Here is a 27,306-nt window from a genome sequence, read left to right on the forward strand (position 1 = left end):
ATCCTCACATCTCAGCCTCCTGAGGAGCTAGGAGGACAGGTGTGAGCCACCTGTGCCTGGATGATCTGGCCTTACACCACAGTGGACTAGGAGCCCCTGAAAGCTTTTCTTTAATTTTCCTGTGCTAGTTTTGGGGCTTGAACTCAGGGTCTGGGCTCTGGTCTCTAAAATTTTAACTTCAAGGTTACCACTTTACCATTTGTGCCACAGCTCCATTTCTAGATTTTGGTAGTTAATTGCCAAGAAGTGTCTCATTAACGTCCTCTCCTGAGCTCGCTTGACCCTCGATCTATATCTCAGTCTCCTGAGTAGCTAGGATTTACAGGGGTTGAGCGACTGGTGGAATTGGGCTAGAAGCTTTTCTAAAGCAGGAGTTTTTCCCTGTGTTTGCCCTGACTCCTCCATTCAAAGGAGGCCTGAGGGTCAGGAGTTGTGAAAACAGGTTTCCAGCCACAGGAAATGGCTTTGGGTCCTTGGTGAAAAGAAAAGCTAATCGTCCCCCAGTGTGCTATTCTGGGACCCCACCCTCTGCCCTGTGACTCAAGTCAACTTTGACCCAGACTTGAATATCCTGCCAGACTTTTCTGAAGCCATAACACCTTCATACCATTCACACCACCTGTGCTACAGCACACCTCAGGACCTTTGCCCATTCTACACTTTCTGCCTGAGGCTCTCTGTCCTGTACCCATATATTAGAAATACTGTGAAATTTTGGCACTGGGTATATCACATCCTGGAGAAAGTCTTTCCTTCCCTTCTCCATCTTTTTTTTTTTAATATTGAGTTGCTAGACATGGAATTTGTGCAGGCTGACTGGCAAATGCTCTATATTGTGTGTGTGTGTGTGTGTGTGTGTGTGTGTGTGTGTGTGTGTGTGTGTGTGTGTGTGTGTGTGTGTGTGTGCCAATCCTGGAGTTTTAATTCAGGGCCTGGATGCTATCCTATCCCTGAGGTTTTGTGCTCCAGGCTAGCACTGTACTACTTGAACAACAGCTCTTCTTCTGGATTTTTGGGTGTTTAATTGGAGAAAAGTTTCTTAAATTGACTTTTCCGCTTGCAATTAGGATCCTTCCTCCTGAGTAGCTTACAGGGGTGAGCCACCAGCACTGCCCTCTACCCTACCTCTTACCTATAACCTCGGCCCTCCTCTGAGTCCGAGAAGAATATGTCTCACCAGGATCAATTTTTTTTGCCCAGTCTTGGTGAGTGAACTCAAATCTCATACTTGGGAGAGACTCTAAACATGTGAAGACTGTGACAAATGTTTCCATTTAATTATGTATCATGTTTCAACACTTAATATAATGTTAATGAAAAATGAGTCAATGTCCTAAATTTTTGTGTATAATTTTATAATAGATGTGCAAAATATAATGTGTATAATAATACTAAATACAACAATCAATAAATGAATCAAAGAAAAATACAATACAAAATCAATAATAAAATTATAATCTGAAATTAACATACATATATAAGTATATATCATGTATTACACATGTATAGAAATATTTATTCCATTGCAGGGCCATCATTCAGGCCCTGGGAACTCTATCCTGAATTTGTTTTCCTCAAGGACAATGAGCTTCACATTCACCCATGGTACAAAAGAGTTACCTGGATGGTGAGCTCAAAAACTAGCAATGACAGAAATACTGGCCCCAGTTCCAAGACAGTGACTTAATTTTTTTAATGGAAGCAGTTATGATTATTCAGTTCCATACTGAGCATTAAAAAATAGTGTAGAGTTTTGTACAGCTATTCAAACATCCTGCCCTTACTTCCAAAGTGCTTCTCTGAGAACTACATTGTTTCTCCTTTTTTGTATGTTTTTTATTGTAAAAATGTTCTACAGAGTGGTTACAGTTCCAGGAGCAAGGTAATGAATACATTTCCTAATGAGCATTGTTTACTCCTCCTGTGTTTTTCCCCTATCATCCCTTCCCTCCCATCTCCACAACTACATCCCCCTGCTGAGGTCAGTGACTTAGTTTTTCATTTTTGGTTGGCACAAGGCTTGAACTCAAGTAATGGCAACTCTTTGCTCACATTTCTACAGATTTACCAAGACCCTGAGTTCAAATCCCAGGCTTTAAATTAAAACTTGCAGAAATTCCAAACTAGGGAGCTTTATTTTTTTTTAATTGTATTTTATTTTATTTGAGAACATACTGTACAGAGGGGCTACAATTACATGGGCAGGATAATGCATACATTTCTTACCAAGCATTGCAGTCTCCTCCTTTGTTTACCCTTCACTTCCCTTCCCAGCCTCCCCCCTCCCTCACCCAATTTTACCCCCCTCCCCCCACCCAATTATACCCCCCTCCCCCCCCCCACACCGACATGGTAAAGCTGGTTTTGACATGACATTTTGTACTTCTCATTGTTGCAACAGGTCCACCTGAATCCTTAAACGACTTGTTTGTCCCCATCTCCTCCACATGTTATACTGACATCAAATATAGTGAAAGCGGGGGTTACACTATGGGGGAGGGACATACAAAGCCACAAAGAAATAATCTTATAAATGCGTTAGAAACACATGCATGAAAGAAACAAAAACATTAAAATACATATTTAAGGGTTCATTTTCCTAACATCACATTATCTGACCTTTTCCGCTTGACTCATACCTATACTAGATATTGCAAATAAGGGAAACCCTGGGACCTATGCTTCTTTGGGCCTGGCTTACTTCACTTAATATTAGTTAAATAATTATACATATATATACATATGTATATATATACATGTATATATATATATATATATATATATATATATATATATATATATATATATGTATGTATGTTGATTTTGGCCAAGCATGGGGCTTGAACCCAGGTCGTGGAAATTCTACTTCAGCTTGGATATGCCTTAGCTGGGGTACAGTATCTGGACCCATAGCCGATCCTGGGCCAAGAGGGCTTTCAGGAAGAAAAAATCGTTGGAAAGCACAAAAAGTGGTGAGCTGCAGAGAGCTGGGGTTTTACGATTTTTTTTCTTTGAACAGTGACCATCCTGGGTCTGAATGACAAAGCTGCAAAGTGGACCTGACCTGCCATTGCTGGTGGCTGGCAGGCTATCAATGAAGCCATAGGCCAACCTGTCAACATAGTCCCTGGGTGAAATCGTAGTTCTGACATCAATCACAGGAGATCACAAGAGACTCATTCTTATGCATAGGAATACTGATTGAAAGAGAAGTTTATTCATCGGTCTACTGTAAAGTTGGATGCAATAATCCTAGAATGCTGATTGAGCTTAATTAATAGTTTATTAAGCATGAAAAGAGCAATATTCCTTCAATTGCGGTTTAATAAATACCTAAGAGTTGGTAGGAACATAGTGGGTGTCATTCTATCATACATAGACGGCTATGGAACTCTTTACAAATATGTATATTTATTTGTATACCTCCGTCTGCCTATCCATGTATCCCTGTTTTGGCTAAACCTGGGGGTCGATCTCAGATCCTAGGAACCACTTGACATCTTCATTGGCTAGAGGCTGCCATGCTCAAACTCACCCAATCATGAATTGGGCCTGCTAGGCACTAAGCTCAGATCCTGGCACTGCCAGGCATAATTGAGAACACATCTAACATCTAGATCTTATGTGACATCTAGATCTTATGTAAACAATGTAATAAATGCTATAGGTGTCATCAGAGTCAATAAAATAAATTCTAAATAAATGAATGACACAAGAAATAAAATAAATAACCACACCGAACACAATATGGACTGATCATCTGTAAGGAAGTATAAATACTATCTTTGAAATATACATAAGGAGGGCTGGGAAGGTGGCTCAGTGCTAGAGCTCCTGCCTTGCATGCATGAGACCCTGGGCTCAATTCCTCAGCACCACATAAGCAGAAAAAAAACCCCGGCAGTGGCGCTGTGGCTCAAGTGATAGAGCACTAACCTTGAGATGATGAACTGAGGGACAGCGCCCAAGCCCAGAGTTTAGGCCCAAAAGTGGCCCCCCAAAAAATTATATACAGAGAATCTTTTCTATGACTGAGGCTTGAATTCAGTCCCCCTATGCGGAGGGAATGGCGGGAGATCTTGAGGTACTAGTTTCTGGCCTGGGAAGAGTCATGGATGTGATTGATCTCATCCTTGAATGAGTAGTTTGTGCATGATGCAAGTAGGAAATGATAGGCAAGACTCATGGAGTATCGATTATTTGTAAAGAAGTTGATGAAGCATGACAATAATCATCACAGTCATGAAATGGAGGCATCAGTAAAGATCCAAGAATCTGTATTCACACAGATTGGATTCCACCACAGGTTACCATCTCTCCTACTCTATACATGCATACTACCTTCAGCTTATGAATGGATGACTGCTGTGCTCACCGCTCTCCCCTGGGAGGGGGGCTCAATCGCAGGTTCCAAAGGCTGGTGTGCTCATGTGGACAAAGTCACCACTTGGTCCTGCTAGGCACCGAGTTCAGATTCCCTGCCCTGCCAAAATATTTATCTTGATGTCAGAAGTCAATCATTGCACCTGTTTTCTTTCTGTGCATGTCCTGGATCTCAGCTAGGATGGACAATGCTTGAGCCACCCTGTGGCCATGGGAATAAGTTGTTATCCATGTCAGCCCAGTTATTCCTGTCATCATATACTCAAGAAAATACACAATACACCCATGAATAGCATACAAAATAAAGAGAATAACTACACTCAATGAACGATGCAGTCCACACACGGATGTGAATATACATCCCATGTTTCAATGATCATTGAGGACTATTTTGGCCTCCCTGGGGCTCGATCTCAGTTCCTGGGAACGGCCCAGCTCCTTAGTGGCTCACAGTCTGGTGTGATCACGTGGACCCATTGGGCAGTTTGGCCTCCTAGGCCAAAAGTTTGAGTCCCAGCACTGCCAAAAATTCACCCTGATGTAAGAAACCAGTCGTTGCACTTGTTTTCCTGTACTGGGCAAGTTCTGGGGCTCAGCTAGGAAGGAGAATGTATATGCAACTCTATACTCATGGGAATAGGTTGTCATCCAGTTCACCACAGTTATATTTGTCATCCTATACTCAAGGAAATACACAATACATCAATGAATAAGACACAAAACAAAGAGAATGACTACACCAAACGCAAGATGCCGCCCACCCATGTTTGGAAATATAGATCCTCTATTTAATTATGAATTTATGACTATATTGGCCCCCACCAGAGCTCCATCTCAGGTCCCAGGAATGGCCTAGTTCCTTAGTGGCTCAAAGCCTGGTGTGCTCACCATGACCCATTCACCAATTGGGCCTGCTAGGTTTGAGTTCAAATTCCTGCACTACCAAACTATTTATTCTGATGTGAGAAGCCTAAGGTGGCACAGGTTTTCCTGTCCTGTGAATGTCCTGGGTCTCATTGAGGATGGAGAATGCTATATTGGTAACTCTTAGCCATGGGAATAGGTTGTCATCCATGTCAGCACAGTTATATCTGTCACCCCATACGCAATAAAATACACAATACATCCATGAAAAAGACACAAAATAGAAAGAATAAATACACTGAATGCAAGATGCATACCACACCTGTAAGTAAAGAAAAATCTTATGTTTTAAAAAGGTGGGCTTGTTATTTTGTCCAGTGCTGGGGCTTCAAATCAGGCCCTGCATCAGGCCTGATATTCTATTCTTCAAAGATGGTGAGCTTCCCCTTCTTCCACAGTGCAACAGAATTATCCAGACCTGAGCTAAAAATCCCAGCACTGACAAAAGATTCATATTGATGTCAGAAACTAAAAATCCCAGCACTGACAAAAGATTCATACTGATGTCAGAAGCCAGTCGTTGTGACTTTTATCCTCTCCTGTGAAAGTCCTGGGTCACAAATATGATGGAGAATGCATGGACAACACTGTCACCTTGGTAATGGGTTCTCATCCATGTCAGCACTGTCATAGCAGTCACCATACTTATTAAAATACACAATACCTCCATGAATTAGAGACAAAATAAGGAGAATAATTGCACTGAACCCAAGATGCTAACCAAACATATATGTCAATATAGATCCTTTGTTAAATTATGAATTTCTGACTATAGTGGACCACCCTTGGAATCAATGTCATATTCTGGGATTGGCCACACTCCTTAGTTGCTCACAGGTTCATATGATTACCTTGACTGATTGGCCAATTTGTTTTGTTCTGCCCTGAGTTCACATACCAGCACTATCAACAAGTGGTTCGTGGAGTAAGAAGGAGAGTGTGAAACTTTTTTTCCTTTTCTCTGAGAATCCTGGGGGTAAGGCATGAGAGAGAACATTTCTACAAATCTAGATGTTCTGTGATAGGTTGTCATCAATGTAATAAACACATTGAGTACATAAATGAATAAAACAGAAGATACTAGGAACAACCCCACCAAACATGTATGGACTGAACATCTATAGGTAAGTATAAATCCTATTTTAACAATATATAGAAATAGTATGATTTCCAGGTCTGGGTCTTGAATTCAGGACTAGTGAACAGACCTGACTTTTTTATTTTCATGTAAGGTGATCTTCCCCTTTATGCACATTGCTGCAGATTTACCCAGAGCCTGAGTTACAATCCAAAGCCTGTAAGAATAAACTGTGTGAATTGCAAGCCAGGGAGTTAATTTTTTTCTCAGCATGGGTCTTGAACTCAGGTCGTGGCAACACTGCCTCAGCTTTGATCACACTAGGATGGGGTGCAGCCACTGGACACACAGGTGCTTCTGGGATTCTACACCCCCACGTTTTGCAAGGAAAACAATGCACAGAAAAATGTGGCCTTTTATGTTTTCTTCCTTTGCACAGTGACCCTTCTGGGTCTGAATGACACTGTTGCAAAGGGTACTTCACCTTGCATTTCTGAAGGCTGGCAGACAATCAAAGAAGCCATAGGCCCACGTGGCAACATAGGCCCTCATTTCAAATCCCCATACTGACACCAACCAATGGCAGGAAGTACTAAGAAACTGGTTCCCATCCAAAGGCATAACACTGGAATTTTGTCAATGTCACAGTTGAATGAGTTGATCGTGAATGATGATCCTATAAAATTAAACAGCATCATTTCAGAAGGCTGATTGATTTTATTTAATATTTATGAAGCATTAAAAGAATATTATTACTTACAGGAACACAATAATTTCAGGACACTGAGTGCTTTCATTAATATTTTAAGGATGAAAACAATAACATTAATTACATGGATGCATAATAAATACCCAGGAATTGGTAGGAATATAGTCTATATAACTGAATAATGTATAAACATCTCTGGCACTCTATAAACACACACACACACACACACACACACACACACACACACACACACACACATATGGCATCTACATGTCAATCTGTTCTTCTTTGGTTAACCCCAGGGGTTCTCAGGTCCTTGGAACAACCTGCACCTCAATTTCCCCCAGGATGGCATGTTTGCACTCACCCATTCATGAATTTGGCCTTGTAGGCCATGAGTTCAGATGTCAGTACTCCCAAACAATGAATTGTGGAGTAAGAGGATGATGGTGACACATGGGTTCCTTTACTGTGCATCTTCTGTGTGTCAGGTATGAAGTGGAATACATCTGTAGACCTATATCCTATGTAGTCAATGTTTTATGTGCTATAATAGTCAATACAATAAATGGTCAATACATGAATAAAACAAAAAATAAAATAACTACTCTGAATGCAATACGGAGTCAACATATGTATAAGAATATAAAACATATATGTAAATTGTACATGAATAGGGTGTTTTCTAGTGCTGGTGATCGTTTTCAAGCCTAAGGAACAAACTTGAATTTTTTGACTTTAAGGAAGCAAGCTTCCTCTTCCCACACAGTGCAACAGAGGTACCCAGACTATGAGTTCCAATCCCAGTCCTGGTAGAAAAAACTCACCTTTATAGTATTTGAGGCCCAATTCTTAGGTATTTCATTATGCCTCCATTTGATGACTGTGATTGATTAAATGCTTAATAAACTATTAACTAAAATCAATCAGTGTCATGTAATATAATTGTGTATAATTTTATCCTAGAATCATTCAAGAACTGTTCGTTCAATCATGACTTACATCACATTACAATGGTAATCATATGGATAGGAACAAGTTTCTTAGGATCTCCTACCATTTGGAGGTGGCACGACCAGGATTTGAATTGTGGGCTCCAGCTCCCACCACTTCAACCCGAGGATCGGGAACTCACCAGTCTGCCCAAGAACATCAACAAGGCCAATGATTAGGCAGGCACCAGTGGATCTCAGCAGTCCTTGTTGATACTTACAAGGCTGTGAATAGAGGATCATGGTCAAGTCACCCTAAGCAGGAAAATCCTTGAGACCCCTGTCCAACTTCAGTGCCAACAAAGCCAGAAACCTTGTGGCTCTAGTGTAGAGGACCAGCCTTGAGCAAAAGCAGCTCATGAACTGTGCCCAGATCCTAAGTTCAAAGTCTGGGACTGGCAAAAAACAGAACTATACAGCAATCTGTGTAGCCATCCAGTTAAAGCAGGTCACCCTATTCTCTCCAACTGAATTGGACAGAATTTCCTGGGAAAAAGGCTGGGAGAACCACTGTCATCTTGACTCCGCCCATGCTGCTTGCTTCACAGGATTCTGGCCACACCCCCATTCTTTCATGCTTCTTTCTGACCAATGGGATACAAGAATGGTGGCCATGCCCACATTCCATGCTGCCAGGTAGCACTGGGATTCCCTCTGTTAGTTTACACCACTACCAGCAGTTCAGGAAGGTAGAAGGGGCTGAGTCCTGAGGAAGAAACTCGAGGTGACTTTGGAGTATAGTAGATAATTGATGCTCCCACCCCACCTGACCCCTCCCCTCCCTTCACGCAGTGCCAGGTTTCAAACCTCAATCAATGTGTAGCTGCCAGCCGGCCTAAATCCCAGACCTGGTCCCTGCCCCTAGTCTTCTGCTCTGGGCCCATGTGTCCACAATGCTGGCGCCATCGCTGCTGCCCCAATTGGAGCAGCTGCCAACAGCTTCTCCCTGCAGCACAGGTGAGTTTCTGTCCCAACAACAACCTACCCTGGGTCAAACACCCCTCTGGGGGCACCATGATCCCCCTGCTTGTTTCCTCTCCATGGCGCTGATGAGCCACCTTTCTGTCTTGAGGATTTCTGAGATAGAAACTACAAATATGCTCAGGCTGGGCTGGATCGCGGTCCTCCTGTGAAAGGTATGCTCCACCAGGCCTGGTCCTCTGTAATTGGGATTATAGACATGTGTCATGCTCAGTCATCGGTTAACATGGATTATCCTAAACTCAGTCCATAGCAGCGGATTCTTGACCACACGTGAAGCTCTTGGTAGGGCCTCAACCATTGGACCTCAGTCTCCTCACAGGACAGTTGTGAGGAAACAAGGGATTTATACAGAGCGATCTCTGGAAAAGAGAGGTAATGGCCTTCAGATAAGGTTTTGGCAATTCTGTGAGCATATGACAGGAAGATACCAGAAAGGGCTCAGGTGGGGCCTGTTATTAATAGTGCAACAGGTGTGGGATTATGAACCGAAACATGGCTCTCTTTCATTACTACCCTATCCCAATAAGGAAGGGGATCCTTCACTTTGTTCAGTTTTGCAGCTGGGGAATCCGAGGCAAAGAGAAGCCAGATGACCTACTTATGACCTCAAGTTCACAGGAAACTAGGCCTGACTTCTCTACCATGCTCCCTAGGACAATGGGTGCTATTCAGTCCACTTCTTGTGGTGGGAAGTCCACTTCTTTCAATCGTGGTTCTTGAACTCTAGGATTGGGCATTGTTCCCGAGCTCCTCAGCTCAAGGCTAGCGCTTTATCACTTGATCCCACAGTGCCACTTCCAGTTTTCTGGTGGTTCTTTGGAGATAAGATTCTCAAACACGTTCCTCCAGGGCTGTCTATGAACCATGATCCTCATATCTTAGCCTCCAGTGTAGTTAGGATTAGAGTTTTATGCCACTGGCACCTGATTCAAGTGTAATTCTGATTTTCTCTCGCTCTCTCCCTCTCTCCCTTTCTCCCTCTCTCCCTATCTCCCACTCTCCCTCCCTCCCTCCCTCCCTCCCTCTCTCTCTCTCTCTCTCTCTCTCTCTCTCTCTCTCTCTCTCTCTCTCTCTCTCTCTCTCTCTCTCTCTCTCTCTCTCTCTCTCCTCTCTCTCTCACTGTAGCTCTCAGGAACGGGTAGAATGGGTGCTGTAGGAGGTGGGCCAACGTCCCCAGGTAGCTGGAACCCAAGATGGCCCACTCATTCTGGAGTTGGGCTGTGGGTAGGGAGCTGTCTCGTTCAGCATGTTGATACATCTCCATGAGATCAGCCCTCTGAGCCCTTGCAAGACTGTCAGGGTTATTCATTTTCCATCTAGCCTTACTGGATTTATTATATTGTATTCTTTTCTACATTATTTTCTAGCACCTGGCCAATATTATGGTACATAGTTACTGAATGAAAATGTAAACTTAAGAAAGTCATTTAGGGATCTGGGAATGTGGCTTCATGATATGATGATTGCCTTGCATGCATGAAACCCTGAATTCAATTCCTCAGTACCACATAAACAGAAAAACACTGGAAATGGTGCTGTGCCTCAAGTGGTACAGTGATTGCCTTGAGCAAAAAAGCAAAAAAAAAAAAAAAAAAACCAAAGCAAAAAACATTTAATTAGTAAATGAAAAATAAAGAACCCATACTTGGAATACGTAATTGCTCCTGCCATACTGACACCTGACAATAGTCCATAATTCATGTACTTTTTCTTATATTAGGATATTGTGTTGAAAAAAAGTTTTGTTCATTAGGTCAGAGCAATTAATGTCTTGAATGTGCTTAGATGTCAGGTGAAGATTAATTCTGGAAATTCAAAGATTCCAGGTTTTTGAATGGCCTCTGCTAATCACAATGAGAAGGGTAGTCTAAGTGAGATTTGGAAATCTTTTTGTTTATTCATGGCACCACAACGGCAGAGGCAAATTAACAGTTGTGACAGAAGAGAAGGAATAACTCCAGAATTAATGACTAAATGATAGTTACTAACGTATACCAGAAACGTTATAGAGAACCATTTTTGGTTATTGAACAAATAGTTATCAACTAGTCTTATTCCGCATTACCTTTAGCATTCTAAATCTCTTAGGCTACTTCTTAATCTCTGTGTAATACATGTATCTCCTTCTGTGCTGTTTTTTCATACCTTAAATTCTTTGCTTTCTAAAAATCTTAGTCTTTCTATATTTCTCTATGAACATTTCCTGATACTAAATACACCTACACAGACTGCAGAGAATGCTAACTAAGGGTCCCATAGCTCATGAGTCATTAATGAAACAACATGGAAAAGGAGGACATATTTATTGTTACCTCAAATTTTCTGAAAAGCTGCAATGCCATCATTTGATTCAAATTTCCGTTATTTGTCTACATAGTGTCATTCAGTGCACATAAATGCAAATATGAGCTGGGTGCTGGTGGATCACTCCTGGAATCCTAGCTATTCAGGAAACCAGAGAATTGTGGTTCAAAGACAGCCTGGTCAGGAATGTCCATGAGACACTTATCTTCAATTAACCACCTGAAACCCGGAAGTGGTGCTGTAGCTTAAGCGGTAGAGCACTCAATTTGAGCTGAAGAGCTGTGCGAGTGTGCCCAGGATCAGAGTTCAAGCCCCACAACCAAAAAAAAGTGCAAATATTACCTTAAGTTTCCCCAAAAGGAAGGACAAGATCAATAATCTTCCCAAGCAGAAAAAATAATTTCAAAAGGATTCAGTTCACCTACTTTTGCTGAGTTATTTAAGTTATGGCTTCTTTGCTAGACATATTCTCTTCCTTTAAAAATTGTCAAATACTAGCTTTACAATAAACTTCATCTAATATTTTTTGTTTCAAAAGAGAAGTCTATACAGTTGATGTCACTTAGCTTTCTTACTATCTTAATTCAAAGTCAAACCAGGCAGGAGAGTATGTCAAACTCTTATCGCAAATTGAACACCAAAAAACCAGAAGTGGAGTTTTGGCTCAAACAGTAGATTTCTAGCTTTGGGGGCAGGTGGGCAGGAAAGACAACTGTTCAGGGACAGGATCCAGCCTCTGGGTTCAAGGCTCAGGACTAGCACAAACTAAACAAACAAGCAAATAAAAATCCCAGATTTATCTTTGGGGCCCTCCTTAAAGGTGAACTGGTCAGAGTAGAGGCTTCTTTTGCTGATCATATTGACTGGATCCTGCTTTTTTGGAATCCTTGTTGCTCTGGAGAACTCAGAACCAGACCAAAGGAATTGATAACTGACTCCTGCATCGAGAATCATCTCAGGGGTGAAATATCCATCTATAAGACACTTTAAAACCTCTATGTCTTTGTTACTTTGCAGGAGAACACTTTTAAAACAATGTTATTTCCTTTTGTTTTATACTGGCCTTCAAATGGTACATTATTTCTTTTTGTAACACTATGAACTAGAAGTTTACAGAAAAAAATTATATGAGTAAAGAACACACTCAAAAAGCCAGGGACAGAGTTTCCTTCAAGCCTTCGGATACTTTTTTGTACAGTAAAAAGGAAAGCACAAGGTAACTTGAACTTTGTTTTTCCTCTATGTTCCATTCCTCTCCTGGGGTCAGTTTCCACATCCAGTAACAGTTACTTCCAGTAACAATCGATGGTGCTGCTTGAGGTATACTGAATGTTTTCTGGCTTCACTGCAAGAAGACTAGAACACCTATGGACCTGAGGTAAAACGTATTTCAGAGAAAATTTAGTAAAGAGAAAATATGAAATTTATATTGCTTATAAATATATTATACATGAGTACATTGAGTTCAAACTTTGTAAGTTCTCTGTAAGTTAAGGCGAATTTTAAATAGGAAGAAGGTTTTCAGAACATTCTTTTTGTGACTGTACGTGCTGTTCATTATTTCCCAAGTATGCATGAGCTAACAGTAGGGAAACAATAGCAATAATAGGAGAAAGAGAAGTTCTGTGTTTAAATATAAGGGTTCCATACAGTATAGAAGACTACAAATAAGCAACATTGAAACAATAAAGCCAAGTCCAGTATGTAGATTTATGAGAGTGATATACAGAAAGCAAGACTCCTATGTGGAACATGAAGTATGAGGCCACTCCCATTCTAAATCATGCTTGCTAATCATGCAACTTTGTAGAAAGTACAATGGAAGAATAATTCTGTTTTCAATGCAAGTCAGATATAAAAGCATGGATTTAACTGGAAAAATGTCCATCTTGTGAGAGCAGGGATTATGCTAGCAATAAACTGGTGCCTAAGATCTCATTTCTTTTTTTTCTTTACACACACACACAGACACACAGACACACAGACACACAGACACAAACACACACACATACACACACACACACACACACATATATATATATATATATATATATATATATATTTGTTGGCGGTGATCTTGGGACTTGAACTCTGGGCCTGCGAGCTGTCTCTCTGCTATTCAGCTCAAGCTAATGCTCTACTACTTGATCCACAGTGCCAATTCCAGTTTTCTTTTAGTTAATTTGAGACAAGAGTCTCTGGGAGTTTCCTACCGGGGCTGGCTTTGAACCTCAATCCTCATATCTCACCATGACCCAGCTTACGATCACATTCCTAACAGTGTACACTCAAGATGTGTAATGTGTCTGTTCATCTATCTTTATAAGAATTCTTTAGTTAGGGATGAAAGGTATCTCAGAGGTACAGAGCTTGCCTCGCATGCATGAGGCCCTTGGTTCGATTCCTCAGTACCACTTAAGCAAAAAAGAAAAAAGACAAAATTGGCGCTGTGACTCAAGTGGTAGAGGGCTAGCCGTGAGCTGAATTGCTGAGGGACAGAGCCCAGGACAAGAGTTCAGGCACCATGACCAGACACCCCACCAAAACAACAACAAAAAAAGAATTCTTGAGTTAAAAATATGGGCTACAGCTTAGACATTACTCTCACAAAAATGTTTGTCGTTTAAAAGTTGATACTCCTGGAGAAATAAAACCTAAGAATGTAAAGGAGTCTGGGAAGTTCTATTGGCATCCAGCCTGGGCAGAACACTCTTTGCAACAGTATATAAAATTAAGCAGTCAAAATCTGGATTGGAAGAATGGCTCAATTGATGGAATATCAGTCATGAGCAAGATTGCTGAATAAAAGCTTGAGGCTTTTGCATATATACATACAGACATACACATACACCCAGAGGCACTTATATATGTACACACAAATACACAAATGAAACAACTCTCAGAATGTGTAGAAAAGTTACAAAACAATAAATATATGTCCTGAACAAGACTAGAATCAAGTGATAATTTTTAATATTTGAAAGTCCTCAAATGAACTTCCTTCAAATAAGTTTGAGAATATTACATTGGTAGGGATCAGAGATAGTAAAAATCAATAATCATTATAAAGGGATCAGATCCATGGAGGAATGAATCAGAGATCTGGCAGGTGCATTTGAAAATGTTCATATCCTCTATCAAATGTTAGAACATCTTTGAAAATAGTAGATAAAGTCTAAGCAGTCACTCTGGTGTATAATATCACTGGAGAAGTTCAGAATTGGTAGTCTATATCTAGATTAAATAAACCAAGAAACTATGGCAGGGCAATGTGATACAAGCTTAGAATTCTAGCACTGAGATTAAGACAGGAGATTAGATAATGGAATTTCATAGTGATACCTTCCCTGGACCAAGGTGTATAATTTTGTCTTAATAAAACAAAACAAACAAGAAAGGAATACATAGTTGGACATTTGGGCTAATTTTGTCATTATGTTTTGAGAAGTCAAATTTCCTGTTGAAATGCAACTCATACTTAATCCTCACTTGTGTTTTAAATTCTCTCTTCATTACAGAACATTCCTAGATGCAAAATGACTCATGATTCCCATCCAAAATTTGAAAAAATAAGTTATCATCATTCTGTTGTAACCCAAAGAAATGATGAAGAATTACACAAGCTTAAGCTTGGAAAAATAGCAAAGTTCATCTAATGAAGGATTTTGAAGATCTTGCTAAATTAGAATTTAGATTTAAAATATTTTGGTTTTGTTTGTAATTTTATATTCTATAGGATTCTACAAAATTGTTTTTAAGTAGAGGGTTTAATTGACATTCACAAATGATTTTGCATTCTATGTGCCTAGAATATTCTTTCAAAAACTTAGTAAATAGATAATTCCAACAGTTCATGTATGAAATGATAATGTGAATGTTGTAGACAGAGTTGCCAACAAATTGATGACATTAATTTATAAATTTAGAATAAGAGGAAATTTTTGGAGTCTTTGGTATAACATGGTATGAAGAGCATAATCGTGTGACATCTTCTTTCTTCTACCTGTATGTAACACAGGAAGCAATTTCCTTAATTATTTGCTACTGTATACACTGAGAAAAATGTTACGTTTGGGGTTTGATTTTATTTTTGTTTTTGTTTTATTGGTTTGTCCTAGGGCTTTTACTCTGGGCCTGGACACTGTCTCTGAGCCTGTTTATGCTCAAGGCTCGTGCCCTACCACTTCAACCTCAGTGCCACTTGCATCTGGGTTTTGCTGAGAAGTTTATTGGAGATAAGAATCTAGGGAATATTCTTGCCTGGGTGGGCTTTCAACTATAATCTTCCAATCTTAGCATCCAGAATTTATATGATAGCTAAAAATTATAAATATAAGTAATATTTGCAAATGTTCTGATCTTAAAAATACCAGTGGGGGGAAAATGATGCAACCCAGTTTATTGTGGTGTTCTTACCAGAACATGAATCGCATCACATTAGCAGAGCTGTATTTTTTCACAATAGAGATAAGCTATTCATCATATGAATTAAGGGAAGTTTGAGATGCACCCTAAATGTTGGAGAATTTTGGGCTAGGATGACTCTATATCATAAATATTGGTATTGGTGGTCATAAAAATAATAGCTTATTGTGATAAACAATTGCTTACTCTTGAAGAATTCATTATTACCGATGCTACATAGTTTTATCCTCTACCAGAACATGGTTATTTTTCTGTTGTCTCTCAATCTGTAACACCCAATTGGAAAATGCATCTATTGCAAAATTACATAACATGCAAGCCGGTATTGTTTTGAATCTCTCAGGTATGGAATCTTCAGAATTTGAAAATGAGTAATTACTAGTCATTGGAATGTTGACGAACACATATATTCTGTCTTCTTAACAACTTATTTACTTTTACAAGTTATTTGTTTCCATAGAATTAAACTGTTTTCGATTTTAGTATGAGAAAGTACTATATTTATTCTTTTTTCAAAATATTGGTAAGTATATTGTGAAAATATTGTCTAGTCGGATAGCATTCAAGTTGATGGTCCTCTGATTAAAAAGGGGTAATTAATTCAAATTAGACACCAAAAGTATGAAATTTTAAAAAGTTACTACATAAAGAGTACTATGTACTTTACCAATACAGTGAAATTTTATTTCATGCAGCTTATTTTTTAAATTTAATTTTATTGTCAAAGTGATGTACAGTGTGGTTACAGTAATTTTAAGGTAGTGAATCCATAGCTTTTCAAACTTGTTACCCCTTCCCTCATTTTCTTCACAGTTTTCCTTCACCCCAGTACCCCTCACAAGTTGTAATGTACATTTCCAACATATTGTCTTGTGAGTATTGCTATTGCATTGGTTTGCCTTTGTCCTTTGTCTCACCATTTTGTAGTTCCTCTTCCCTTGCCTAATTAAGGTAAATATATACACAATACACAGGCTACCAAAATCAAATACAGCAGGGAAAAAAGCATAGGGGAAAACCCCAAAAGAAAATGGAAATCACATAGTACATTAAAAACAACAATCGCAAATAATACTCTCTGTTTCCATATCTTGGAGTTCATTTTGCTTATCATAAGATTATAAGGTTATATATATGCATAACAAAGCCACTGGAAAATAGTAGTTTCATGGACACTATATCATGAAAACAACATGTTAACTGTTTTTGATATTAAAGGTGGAGTTAGGATTGATGAACTTGTGGTTCTAATAAAGGAATTTCAAAAGAGTTTTAAAATTATGACAGGTTTGGCTGGCAAGGTGGCTCAGTGGTAAGAGCGCTTGCCTTGCATGCCTGAGGCCCTGGGTTCGATTCCTCAGCACCACATAAGCAAAAAGAAAAAAAAGCCGGAAGTGGTGCTGTGGCTCAGGTGGTAGAGCGCTAGCCTTGAGCTGAAGAGCTGAGCTACAGCGCCCAGGCCCAGAGTTCAGGCCCCACGACTGCACACCCCCCAAAACTGACAGGTAAATTTTAATTTGTTCAAACTTTTTAACAACTTAGCCTATTATGAAAATTTAAAATTTCTTGGGAAAATAGGCTTTCATGCAAAATAATCAATGGAGACTTAACTGAGAGGGAGCAAAGTGGGTGAAGATGGCTCATGTTCATACTAAACAAACAAACCTCAGAACCCTTGTTATAAGTCCTGTAGGTTCCCTTGAGAATTGTCCTTACCCAGGAAAAATACTCACTGTGTGAAACAAGGTTGTAGTGGAATTTAAATTCAATGTTCTTAAAAAAAATCAAAATTTGTGTATTGATTTAATTACAAAACAGTAATTCTCTGAAAAAGATAATTTGGGTCAAAATATTTAGGGAAAAAGTGCACTCAAAAATGTTTGTAATACGTTCTACAATGTCTTTGCATGTGAAGCACTGAACTACAGAAAAAAACCTGATTGGATACTTGAAACCAATGATTTCACATTTCTTAGTAGCTCAAAAATATAATATCCTTATTAACTTGAGATAGTGAAGACTTCTCTTATTACATAAGCCAAAAAGTTTTGGGATCAGAAAAGAATTGAGCAAATTGAAAAGTCAAGAAAACGCGTTCTTAGAAGCCCTAGCTAAGCATATTGGCTTCAGCAGTGGAGGGAGACCAAACTTTTTGATATATTGTCTTAATATTTTTGCTACCTAAAGTGATTTTACAGAGCCTATTTAGCTCACTACAATTTAGAATGGATTGAATGAAGACATGAAAATAAATTCCACATCCAAATAAAAGAGTTTTAAAAGAGAAACAAACCATGAAGATGTAGCAGTGGGGAAGGACTTATAGTCCTTCAATTTCACTAGACTTGAAGCCAAGAATCTGTGATTAGTTGGAAATCAAGCAAGAGCTAAGAGAAGGACAGAGACATAGGACATAGGAGCATTGTCATTTTGTAACAAACACTGTCATAAAAGGTATGGATGATTTAACTCTATTCTTTTCCATACATCCTTCTGAGCAAATGCAAGACCAAGAGAAAGATAATCTATTGAAATAATTTTTGAAAGAATAACTTCACTGATCCTGATATGGTATCTAAAGAGAGTCTTAAGAGAGAAGATAAAAGTGAAGTATTCTTCGGTTTCCTCTAAGCATTTTGTTAGCAAAGTATATCTTTGTGGTTAGAAGTGATTGAACCAAAAAGTGGTGGAGTACCCATGTTTTTTTAAAATTTTTATTTTATTTGTGAACATACTGTACAGAGGGGTTACAATTACATGGGCAAGATAATGCATACATTTCTTACCAAGCATTGCAGCCTCCTCCTTTGTTTACCCTTTACCTCCCTTCACAGCCTCCCACTCACCCCCCACCCAATCCTTCCTCCCATCCCCCCCCACCGACATTGTAAAGCTCATTTTTGACATGACAATTTGTACTTCTCATTGTTATAACAGGTCCACCTGAATCCTTAAACGACTTGTTTTTCCCCATCTCCTCCACAAGTTATACTGACATCAAATATATTGAAAGTAGGGGTTATACTGTGGGGGAGGGACATACAAAGCAACAAAGAAATAATCTTATAAATGCGTTAGAAACACATGCATGAAACAAAAAAAACATTAAAATACCTATCTAAGGATTCATTTTCCTAACATCACATTATCTGACTTTTTCCGCTTGACTCATACATATACTAGATATTGCAAATAAGGGAAACCATGGGACCTGTGTTACTTTGTGCCTGGCTTACTTCACTTACTATAATTTTTTCCAAGTTTTTCCATTTCCTAACAAATGGGGCAATGTCATTCTTTCTGATGGAGGCATAGCATTCCATTGTGTATATATAACATATTTTCTTGATCCATTCATCTACTGAAGGGCATCTGGGTTGGTTCCATATCTTAGCTATGGTAAATAATGCTGCAATATACATAGTTGTGCTGGTAGCTTTAGTGTGGTCTTTGTAAACATTTGGGTAAATGCCCAAAAGTGGGATTGCTGGGTCATAGGGGAGGTCTATGTGAAGTCTTTTGAGGAACCTCCATACTTCTTTCCAAAGTGGTTGAGCAAGTTTACATTCCCACCAACAGTGAAGTAAGGTTCCCTTCTGTCCATATCCCCTCCAGCATCTGTTGTTGTTAGAGTTCTTGATTTTTGCCATTCTAACTGGAGTGAGGTGGTATCTCAATGTTGTTTTGATTTGCATTTCTTTTATGGCTAGGGATGTTGAGCATTTCTTCATGTGTCTATTGGCCATCCTTCTTTCTTCTTCACAGAAGTTTCTCTTTAAGTCTTTAGCCCACTTATTTATTGGGCAGTTGTTTCTTTGAGGATTTGTTGTTGGGGGATTTAATATTTTGAGTGCCAATTATATTTTAGATATGAGACCCTTGTAAATTGTATGGCTAGTGAATATCTTCTCCCAATCCGTGGGCTTTCTAGTGATCTGGCTAGCTATGTCCTTGGCCAGGCAGAAGCTCTGCAATTGCATGCAATCCCATTTGTCCAACCTTTTTTTTTATTTTATTTTTTGTGTTTTTGGGTCTCTATTAAGAAAATTTCAGCCTGTGCCAAGGACACCTAGGGTTTCTCCTATTCCATCCTGTAATATTTTCAGACTGTCTACTTTGACTCTGAGGTCTTTAATCCATTTGGAGTTGATTCTGTTGCAGGGTGATAAATAAGGATCTAGCTTTAGTTTTCTACAAGTAGTTGATGAATTTTGCCAGCACCATTTACTGAAGAGGCTGTCTTTCTTCCATTCTATTTTTTAGCTCCCTTATCGAAAATTAGATGGCTATGGGACTGTAGGTTCATTTCTGTGTTTTCAATTCTATTCCGTTGGTCACCTTTTATGTTTTACTTCATCTTTCACTATTTGGATTCCCTTTAAATTTGCATCTTGTCTTATTGTCCCAGCTAGCATTCTAATACTAAGTAGTTGAAGAGGAGTGGAGAGAGCAGACATCCTTATCTCTTTCCTTAATTAATAAGAAATGGCTTTAACTTTTCACCTTTAAGTATAATGCTGGCTGTAGGTTCATCAATTCTTAGAAGAAAGAAGAGCACTGGAGCAATATCAGTTCCAAATTTCAAACTATACTAAAAAGCCACAATAATAAGAAGAGCTTGGTACTGGCACAAGAACAGTTCTGAGGACCAATGAATAGAACTGAAGACTCAAAAATAAGCACACTGACATATTGCCACCTAATCTTTGACAAGGGAGCAAAAAAAAATAGAACTGAAGAAGAAAGCCTTTTCAGTAAATGGTGCTAGTAAAATTGGTTATACACCTGTTGAAAACTAAAGCTAGATCCATATACATATTTATATATCATATATATAATGCAGGGTGATATATATATATATATATATATATATATATATATATATATATATATATATATATATATCTTAATAGAGAACCACAAACAAAACAAATCAAAGAGAGGTTGGACAAATGGTATTGCATCAAACAGCAGAGCTTCTGTAAGGTAAAGTTCATAGACAGCAAGATCAATAAAAAGCCCACTTACTGGGAGAAGTTCTTCATGAGTCATAAAACAGACAAAGTCTTATATATAAAATATACTTAGGACTCAAAATCATAAATACCCCAACAACACATCCTCAAAGGAACAACTGTCTAATATCTAAATTGGCTGAAGACTTAAAGAGAGACTTCTTTGAAGATGAAATAAAAAAGAAGAAGTATATATATATATATCTGTAATTTGGAGAGAGGAAGGGATATAGCAGAATGCTTAAATGGGGATTCAGGTTGACCATTGTGACAGTGAGATGTACAGGACACTGTGCAGAAAATGAATTGACAATCTCAGGCAGGTGTCGAGGAGGGAGGAGTTGGAGATGTGGGGAAGGAAAGGATGGTAGGAGAAAAACAAAGGAGGAGGTAACAATGCTGTATACGAAATGTACTCATTACCTAGTCCTGTAACTCTGAGCCCTCTGTACAGTATTTTTACAATAAAAATATATTTAAAAAAATCTCTGCCTGCTGTAGATTTCCAGTGCTGCCCTCGGAATTGCATTTTCTGCCTATTCTGGCTGTGGTTAGGTCCACCTGCACAATGGATCAGTAGTCTTCAAGGCATCTTGGTCTTCCAGTGGGACTTGGATTATCCAGTGGTGGTTGCAATCAGGCCAAGGACAGGACAAAACCACTTCCAGGACATGCCTTCGTCATTACACAGGCAACTAGGATTGCAAGCAGAATTTCTCTGAATTTGACTCCAGAAATCTATCAGTGAACCAAAAGGCAAGTCCACCAAACACCTCACTCTTCCCCCCCATTTCCTCCTTTCTCCTTCCCTGGGAAAGTAGAAAATAATTTTGCAGGTTTTGACACACACACAAAATGCACACCATCTCCCCTGGTAAACTTGGTTTCAAGTCACTGAGTCATGTCAACGGATAATGCTGCATTCATTATTCTGGATAACATCTTCAGGTTGTTTGATGCCTTAATTTGTTGTTGTTGTTGTTGATGTTGTTGGTAGGGGTGCCTGAACTCTGGGTCTGGGTGCTGTCCCTGAGCTGTTCAGCTCAAGGCTAGCGCACTACCACTTTAGCCACAGTGCCACTTCCAGTTTTTTCTGCTTATATGGTGCTGAAGAATTGAACCTAAGACCTCATGCATGCAATATACTGACTCTACCACTGAGTCTTCTTCCAGCCCTAATGATTTAATTCTTTAAAATTTATTTTTGTCAATTATGGGCCTTGAACTCAGGGCTTGGGTATTAACATATCCCAGATTTCTTTAGCTCAAGGGGAGCCCACTCCCAATTGAGCTACAGTGCCACTTTCTGTTTGGAGATAACTGACTCACAGACTTTCATGCCAGGATTTGCTTTGAACAGATGAATTTTTAAATTATATTTCTCCTAGGTGTTTATTGGAACATTACAGTTTTTCTGGAATTTAAAGTTTGCTGTAAACCTTTGTCTTCAAGTAATCCAAAAGTATTAAATATTACATTTCGACGCTATCCTTTAGCACATCCATTTTGAAATTATTATCTTAAGATGAAATTCTAATTCTTTGTAGTCACAACGCATTAAAGTCCAAATGGGAAATATGCTAATTTCAGCAGCCTTGGCTCTCTTTCCTCTTTTTTTCTCTCCAGTATCTTTTCTTGTTTTGGAAAAAGTGTCATGGACTGTCCAACCAAGCAAAAGGAAGATTATTCAATTAATTTAATAGAAAAGGAATCCAGCCTACCTGCATCTCAAGGGAACTTTGAGTATAATGTTAATCTAACAGTGGATTTTCAGTCATTTTGATAATTTTTTGTTTAACCACTCATTAAAGAGGTTCCAAAAGTCTAGATTCAAAAATCATGTTCTGCTTTCTAAGAATGTTTAATAAGCTAGTAATTCAACAAAGATTACATGGTGAAGAATTTCTCTTTTATCATAGCCCTTACCACTGATCCCTTCCCTTCAAACTTGTAGCTTTGTTCAGTTTTCTTGTTCCAGCATTCGTTTTGGTATTTGCTTCAGTAATATCCTTGTAGGATTTGACAATGAAATCCCATTAATTATTAGAGAGCTCAATTCATATTGCCAAAGGCAGACTCATGAGCAGTTCATAAAGCATAAACTATTGAGAATCATTAACATGGTCATATGCAAATATTCCATAAATTAATATAAGTACCACATAAATGTGCATCTTCATATACTTTTAAAAATGCAAAGTAGTTACATATATATGTCATAAAATAATTCAGATCACTGGTAGAAGAGATTAAGCTAAAATTTTTATTTATATCATCCCCAATATTTTGTGAAATTTTCTTTTCTCATTAACATTCACCTTAGGACCTGCTTTTCCTAGCAACAAGTTATAAGTTGATATCCTTAGATTTTAGTCCCCTCTGAGTAACGTCTTTTCTTTCCACCACTAGTTAGTCCCTCATGTTAAATACCTGAGGAATAACGTCCCATTGTGCCTGCAAGAGAAGTACCCAAGTCGATTGTCTGTGCCTACTCTTGCTTTGCTTTGTTTGTGAATGTGGAAGCAGAGACAGGGGTGTCAGAGATCAGGTGGCTGGAACCATGGTGTTAAGAATTATGGGTAGCAAAATGAGTAGCAGAAAATAGGATACCAGGGAAAGGGTAATTGTGACTGTAATTGCTGAGTTGTATTGTCAGTAAATTGGGTAGCAGCAACAGCTTTGCAGGGGTTGGGGCAGCTAATACATGTATCCAGAACAATTTAGCAGTGACAAGGAAGCACAGACAAAATGAAAGATAAAAGTTGTGAGGCATTGTGGGAATTCTTTGTCTACCCATTCTAAAAACATAGAAGATGGTATTTTAAACTAAAACTACAAAAGAAAATTTAAGTTCTTGGTGCTAACAAATCTGTCCAGGTGTTATTACATTAAATAGAGAATGCAAAACGGTTTTTCTTCATGAATACGGAGATCAAAGATATTATAATTCTTATTTCAAAATGCAAATTAAAGGGGAAAATTAGTCAGGAGATAAAATTCATATTGAATGTTAATATTTAAGAAGAAAAGAAGATCCTAGATGTCGGACTAAAGACAAAGCAATATTAGAGCATTATATGTTCAATAATAATTAAGAAACTTTAATTGAAAAATTGAGCTAGAATGTTCACATCAGGAAAAGGCAAGCAATCAGAGTCTACCACCAACAAAGAAACATCATAATGTATATCTCAGAAAAAGGAACCAAGTTCCTTATCCTTGATGTCAATGATACACATAACCCCCCTTACAAACACACACACACACACACACACACACACACACACACACACACACACACACACACACAAATTATGCAACAGCTCAAGCTACTCACATCCATTCAACATGAATCAAAGATCTTCTTGTAATACTTGAAACTTTAAACTTTGAAGTCTTACTCTGAAAACATTACAGGAAGGAATAGGAGGAACCCTAGGTCTCCTTGGCACAGGCCGAAATTTTCTTAACAGAAACCCAGAAAAACAAAAAATCAAAGACAAATGTGACAAATTGGATTTCATGAAATTGCAGAGCTTCTGCATGGCAAAGGACATAGCTAGCAAGATCACTAGAAAGCCCATGGATTGGGAGAAGATATGCACTAGTCATTCAAAGGATAAGGGTCTCATATCTAAAATATACCTGGGACTCAAAAAATTAAATCCCTCAACAACAAATCTTCAGAGAAACTACTGCCCATTAAATAAGTGGGCTAAAGACTTAACGAGAAACTTCTCTGAAGGGGAAAGAAGGATGGCCAATAAACACATGAAGTAATACTCAACCTCTCTAGCCAAAAAAGAATAACAAATAAAAACAACATTGAGGTACCACCTCAGCCAATTAGAATGGCTATACTCAAGTACTCTAATAACAACAGATGCTGGAGGGGATGTAGTGAGAAGGGAACCTTACTGCATTGTTGGTGGGAGTGTAAACTTGTTCAAACACTTTGGATAGCAGCATGTAGGTTCATCAAAATACTCCACATAGAGCTCCCCTATGACCCAGCAATCTCACTGTGGGGCATTTAACCACATGATCACAAACAAGATCATAGTAAAACTATCAGCACACCTATGCTTATTGTAGAATTATTTACCATAGCTATGATATGGAACCAACCCAGATGCCCCTCAGTAGATGAATGGATCAAGAAAATGTGGTATATATACACAATGGAATTCTATGCCTCCATCAGAAAGAATGACATTGCCCCATTTGTTAGGAAATGGAAAGACTTGGAAAAATTATATTAAGTGTAGTAAGCCAGACCCAAAGAAACATAGGTCCCATGGCTTCCCTTATTTGCAATAACTAGTATATGTCTGAGGCAAGCAAAAAATTCAGATAAATGGATGTTAGGGAAATGAACCCCAAGATAAGTATTCAATTTTTTTATTTAATGCAGTTGTTTCTAACATATTTTTAAGATGATTTCTATATTACTTTTTATGTCTCTCCCCCTGCTTTCACTGTATTTGATATTGGTACCATTTGTGTAGGGGAAGGGCATAAACAAATCGTTTAACGACGGGTACAGGTGGACACATTGCAACAATGAGATATACAAGTCATTATGTTTAAAAATGAACTTTACAACTTTGGTGGAGGGAGGAGGGGTTTGGCCATCTACTTTCCAGCTGATCTATAGGTGTAGAAGCAAAACATAATACAAAGCAATACAAACCAGTTCTTACTATATATAATTTTTCTTTGAACATCTTAAAAATCAATTCTGACAACATGCAATAAAAAATCCCTAAGTTTAAAGCATTCTTCTAGACAAATTGAAGAAATACTGAGAACATGTATTTTAAGAATAATTTCAGAGAGCTTGAACTCAGGGCCTGGGTTCTGTCTCTGATATTTATTACTAAAGGCTAGTGCTGCCACTTTGAGCCACAGTGCCACAGTAAAGTCTCACCAATTTTCCTCTCCATACTGGCTTTGAACTATGATCTAGATGTTTCAGCTCTCTGCATAACTAGGATTATAGGCATGAGCCCTTGCACCTGGCTAGAATAATTGCTTACCTGAGACAGAGGCCAGTTAGTATTAAATGTCATTCATGTTTAACTTTGTAAAATAAAGTTAACTGAAATGCCTTCCACTAGAAATAAGGAATTAAATGTGTAGGTGGATTACAAAGTTCTTACCAAAAGATACATATTTTCCTTGCTTTGTTTTTCTTTCAAAATTGTTTGCTTTCCAGAATCATACCTTTTCTTTCCTTGATGGTTTCTTTAGTTTATTTCATACATGCCCACAGCTCCTTCAACTATCAATTCTTATGTGAAGACCTTGCAAATATCTATTTTCAGTCCAAACTCCTTGTGTGCACCTCTCATCCATATATTCAACTGACATAAAAACTTGTGAAACAGTAATAATCTCTTATCATTACTGGATATTAAAGTGTAAGTAAAATTTAAGAAAATAAAGAATAACATAAATAAATATAACATGATTTTAATAGTAATGCTAAACATAAATGCAACGTCGATTATTTTCCGGAGCAATTTAATAAAAACCTCAAGGAAAAGAAATCAACTTTTTTGAGGGCTGATATTATGGTTTAAACTTAGGACCTTACCTTGTCACTTAGGCTTTTTCCCTCAAAGGTGGTGCTCTGTATTTGAATGACAGCTCCCCTTCCAACTTTATTTGGGGGATTATATAGAGATAAGAATCTCATGTAATAAAAACATTTGTGTCCCTATCTTGGGGTTCCTTTCACATAGCATCCTCTTATACAGTACCATGTACAATTTACTCCAAGTAAGATTAACCATGGGACCTTAATCACTTAATATAATTGTTTCTGCGTCTTTCCATTTCCTAGCAAATGGGGCGATGCCATTTTTTCTGATTGGACGCATAGAATTCCAGTGTGTGTGTGTGAGTGTGTGTGTGTGTGTGTGTGTGTGTGTGTGTGTGTGTGTGTATCACATTTTCTTGATCCATTCATCTACTGAGGGACATCTGGGTTTGTTCCATATCTTAGCTATGGTAAATAATGCTGCAATAAACATAGTTGTACCGGTAGCTTAGTATGGTCTTGTTTGTGATCATTTGTGTAAATGCGCAAAAATGGGGACTGCTGGATCATAGGGTGGCTCTAAGTGAGGTCTTAGAAAACTTTATATCAAGTGAAGTAAGCCAAAACCAAAGAAACATTGGTCCTATGTTTTCCCTTATTTGCAATAACTATTATATGTCTGGGACAAGCATAAAAGTTCAAAAGCTCTGTCCATATGACCAGATAAGATGCTGTTAAGCAAAATGAACCCAAGATAGGATTTATAATCTACCATGTGTTTTTTATATGTTCCTCCCCCATGGTTTAACCTTTGTTTTCACTGTATTTACTGTCGGTGCCCTGCATCTTGTATACACCCTTCTCTAGCTTCGGGAGGGGAAGGGACAAAACAAAATAGATAAATAGTGATACAGGCTGATGCATTGTAACAATGAGATGCACAAGAC

At 38.5% G+C, this 27,306-nt stretch overlaps 1 long non-coding RNA gene across 1 annotated transcript; it reads left to right on the forward strand.

The window, feature by feature from the left end:
* The first annotated feature begins 8,760 nt into the window (after positions 1-8,760).
* On the forward strand, positions 8,761-15,021 carry LOC138826284 (uncharacterized). The gene is made up of 3 exons (XR_011371634.1): positions 8,761-9,043; positions 12,642-12,752; positions 14,893-15,021. It is a non-coding gene; the product is annotated as an uncharacterized lncRNA (long non-coding RNA).
* The last annotated feature ends 12,285 nt before the right edge of the window (positions 15,022-27,306 follow it).

The sequence above is a fragment of the Dipodomys merriami genome, unplaced genomic scaffold (assembly GCF_024711535.1).
Source record: "Dipodomys merriami isolate MVZ:Mamm:240054 unplaced genomic scaffold, mDipMer1.0.p SCAF_141, whole genome shotgun sequence".
NCBI lineage: Eukaryota > Metazoa > Chordata > Mammalia > Rodentia > Heteromyidae > Dipodomys > Dipodomys merriami.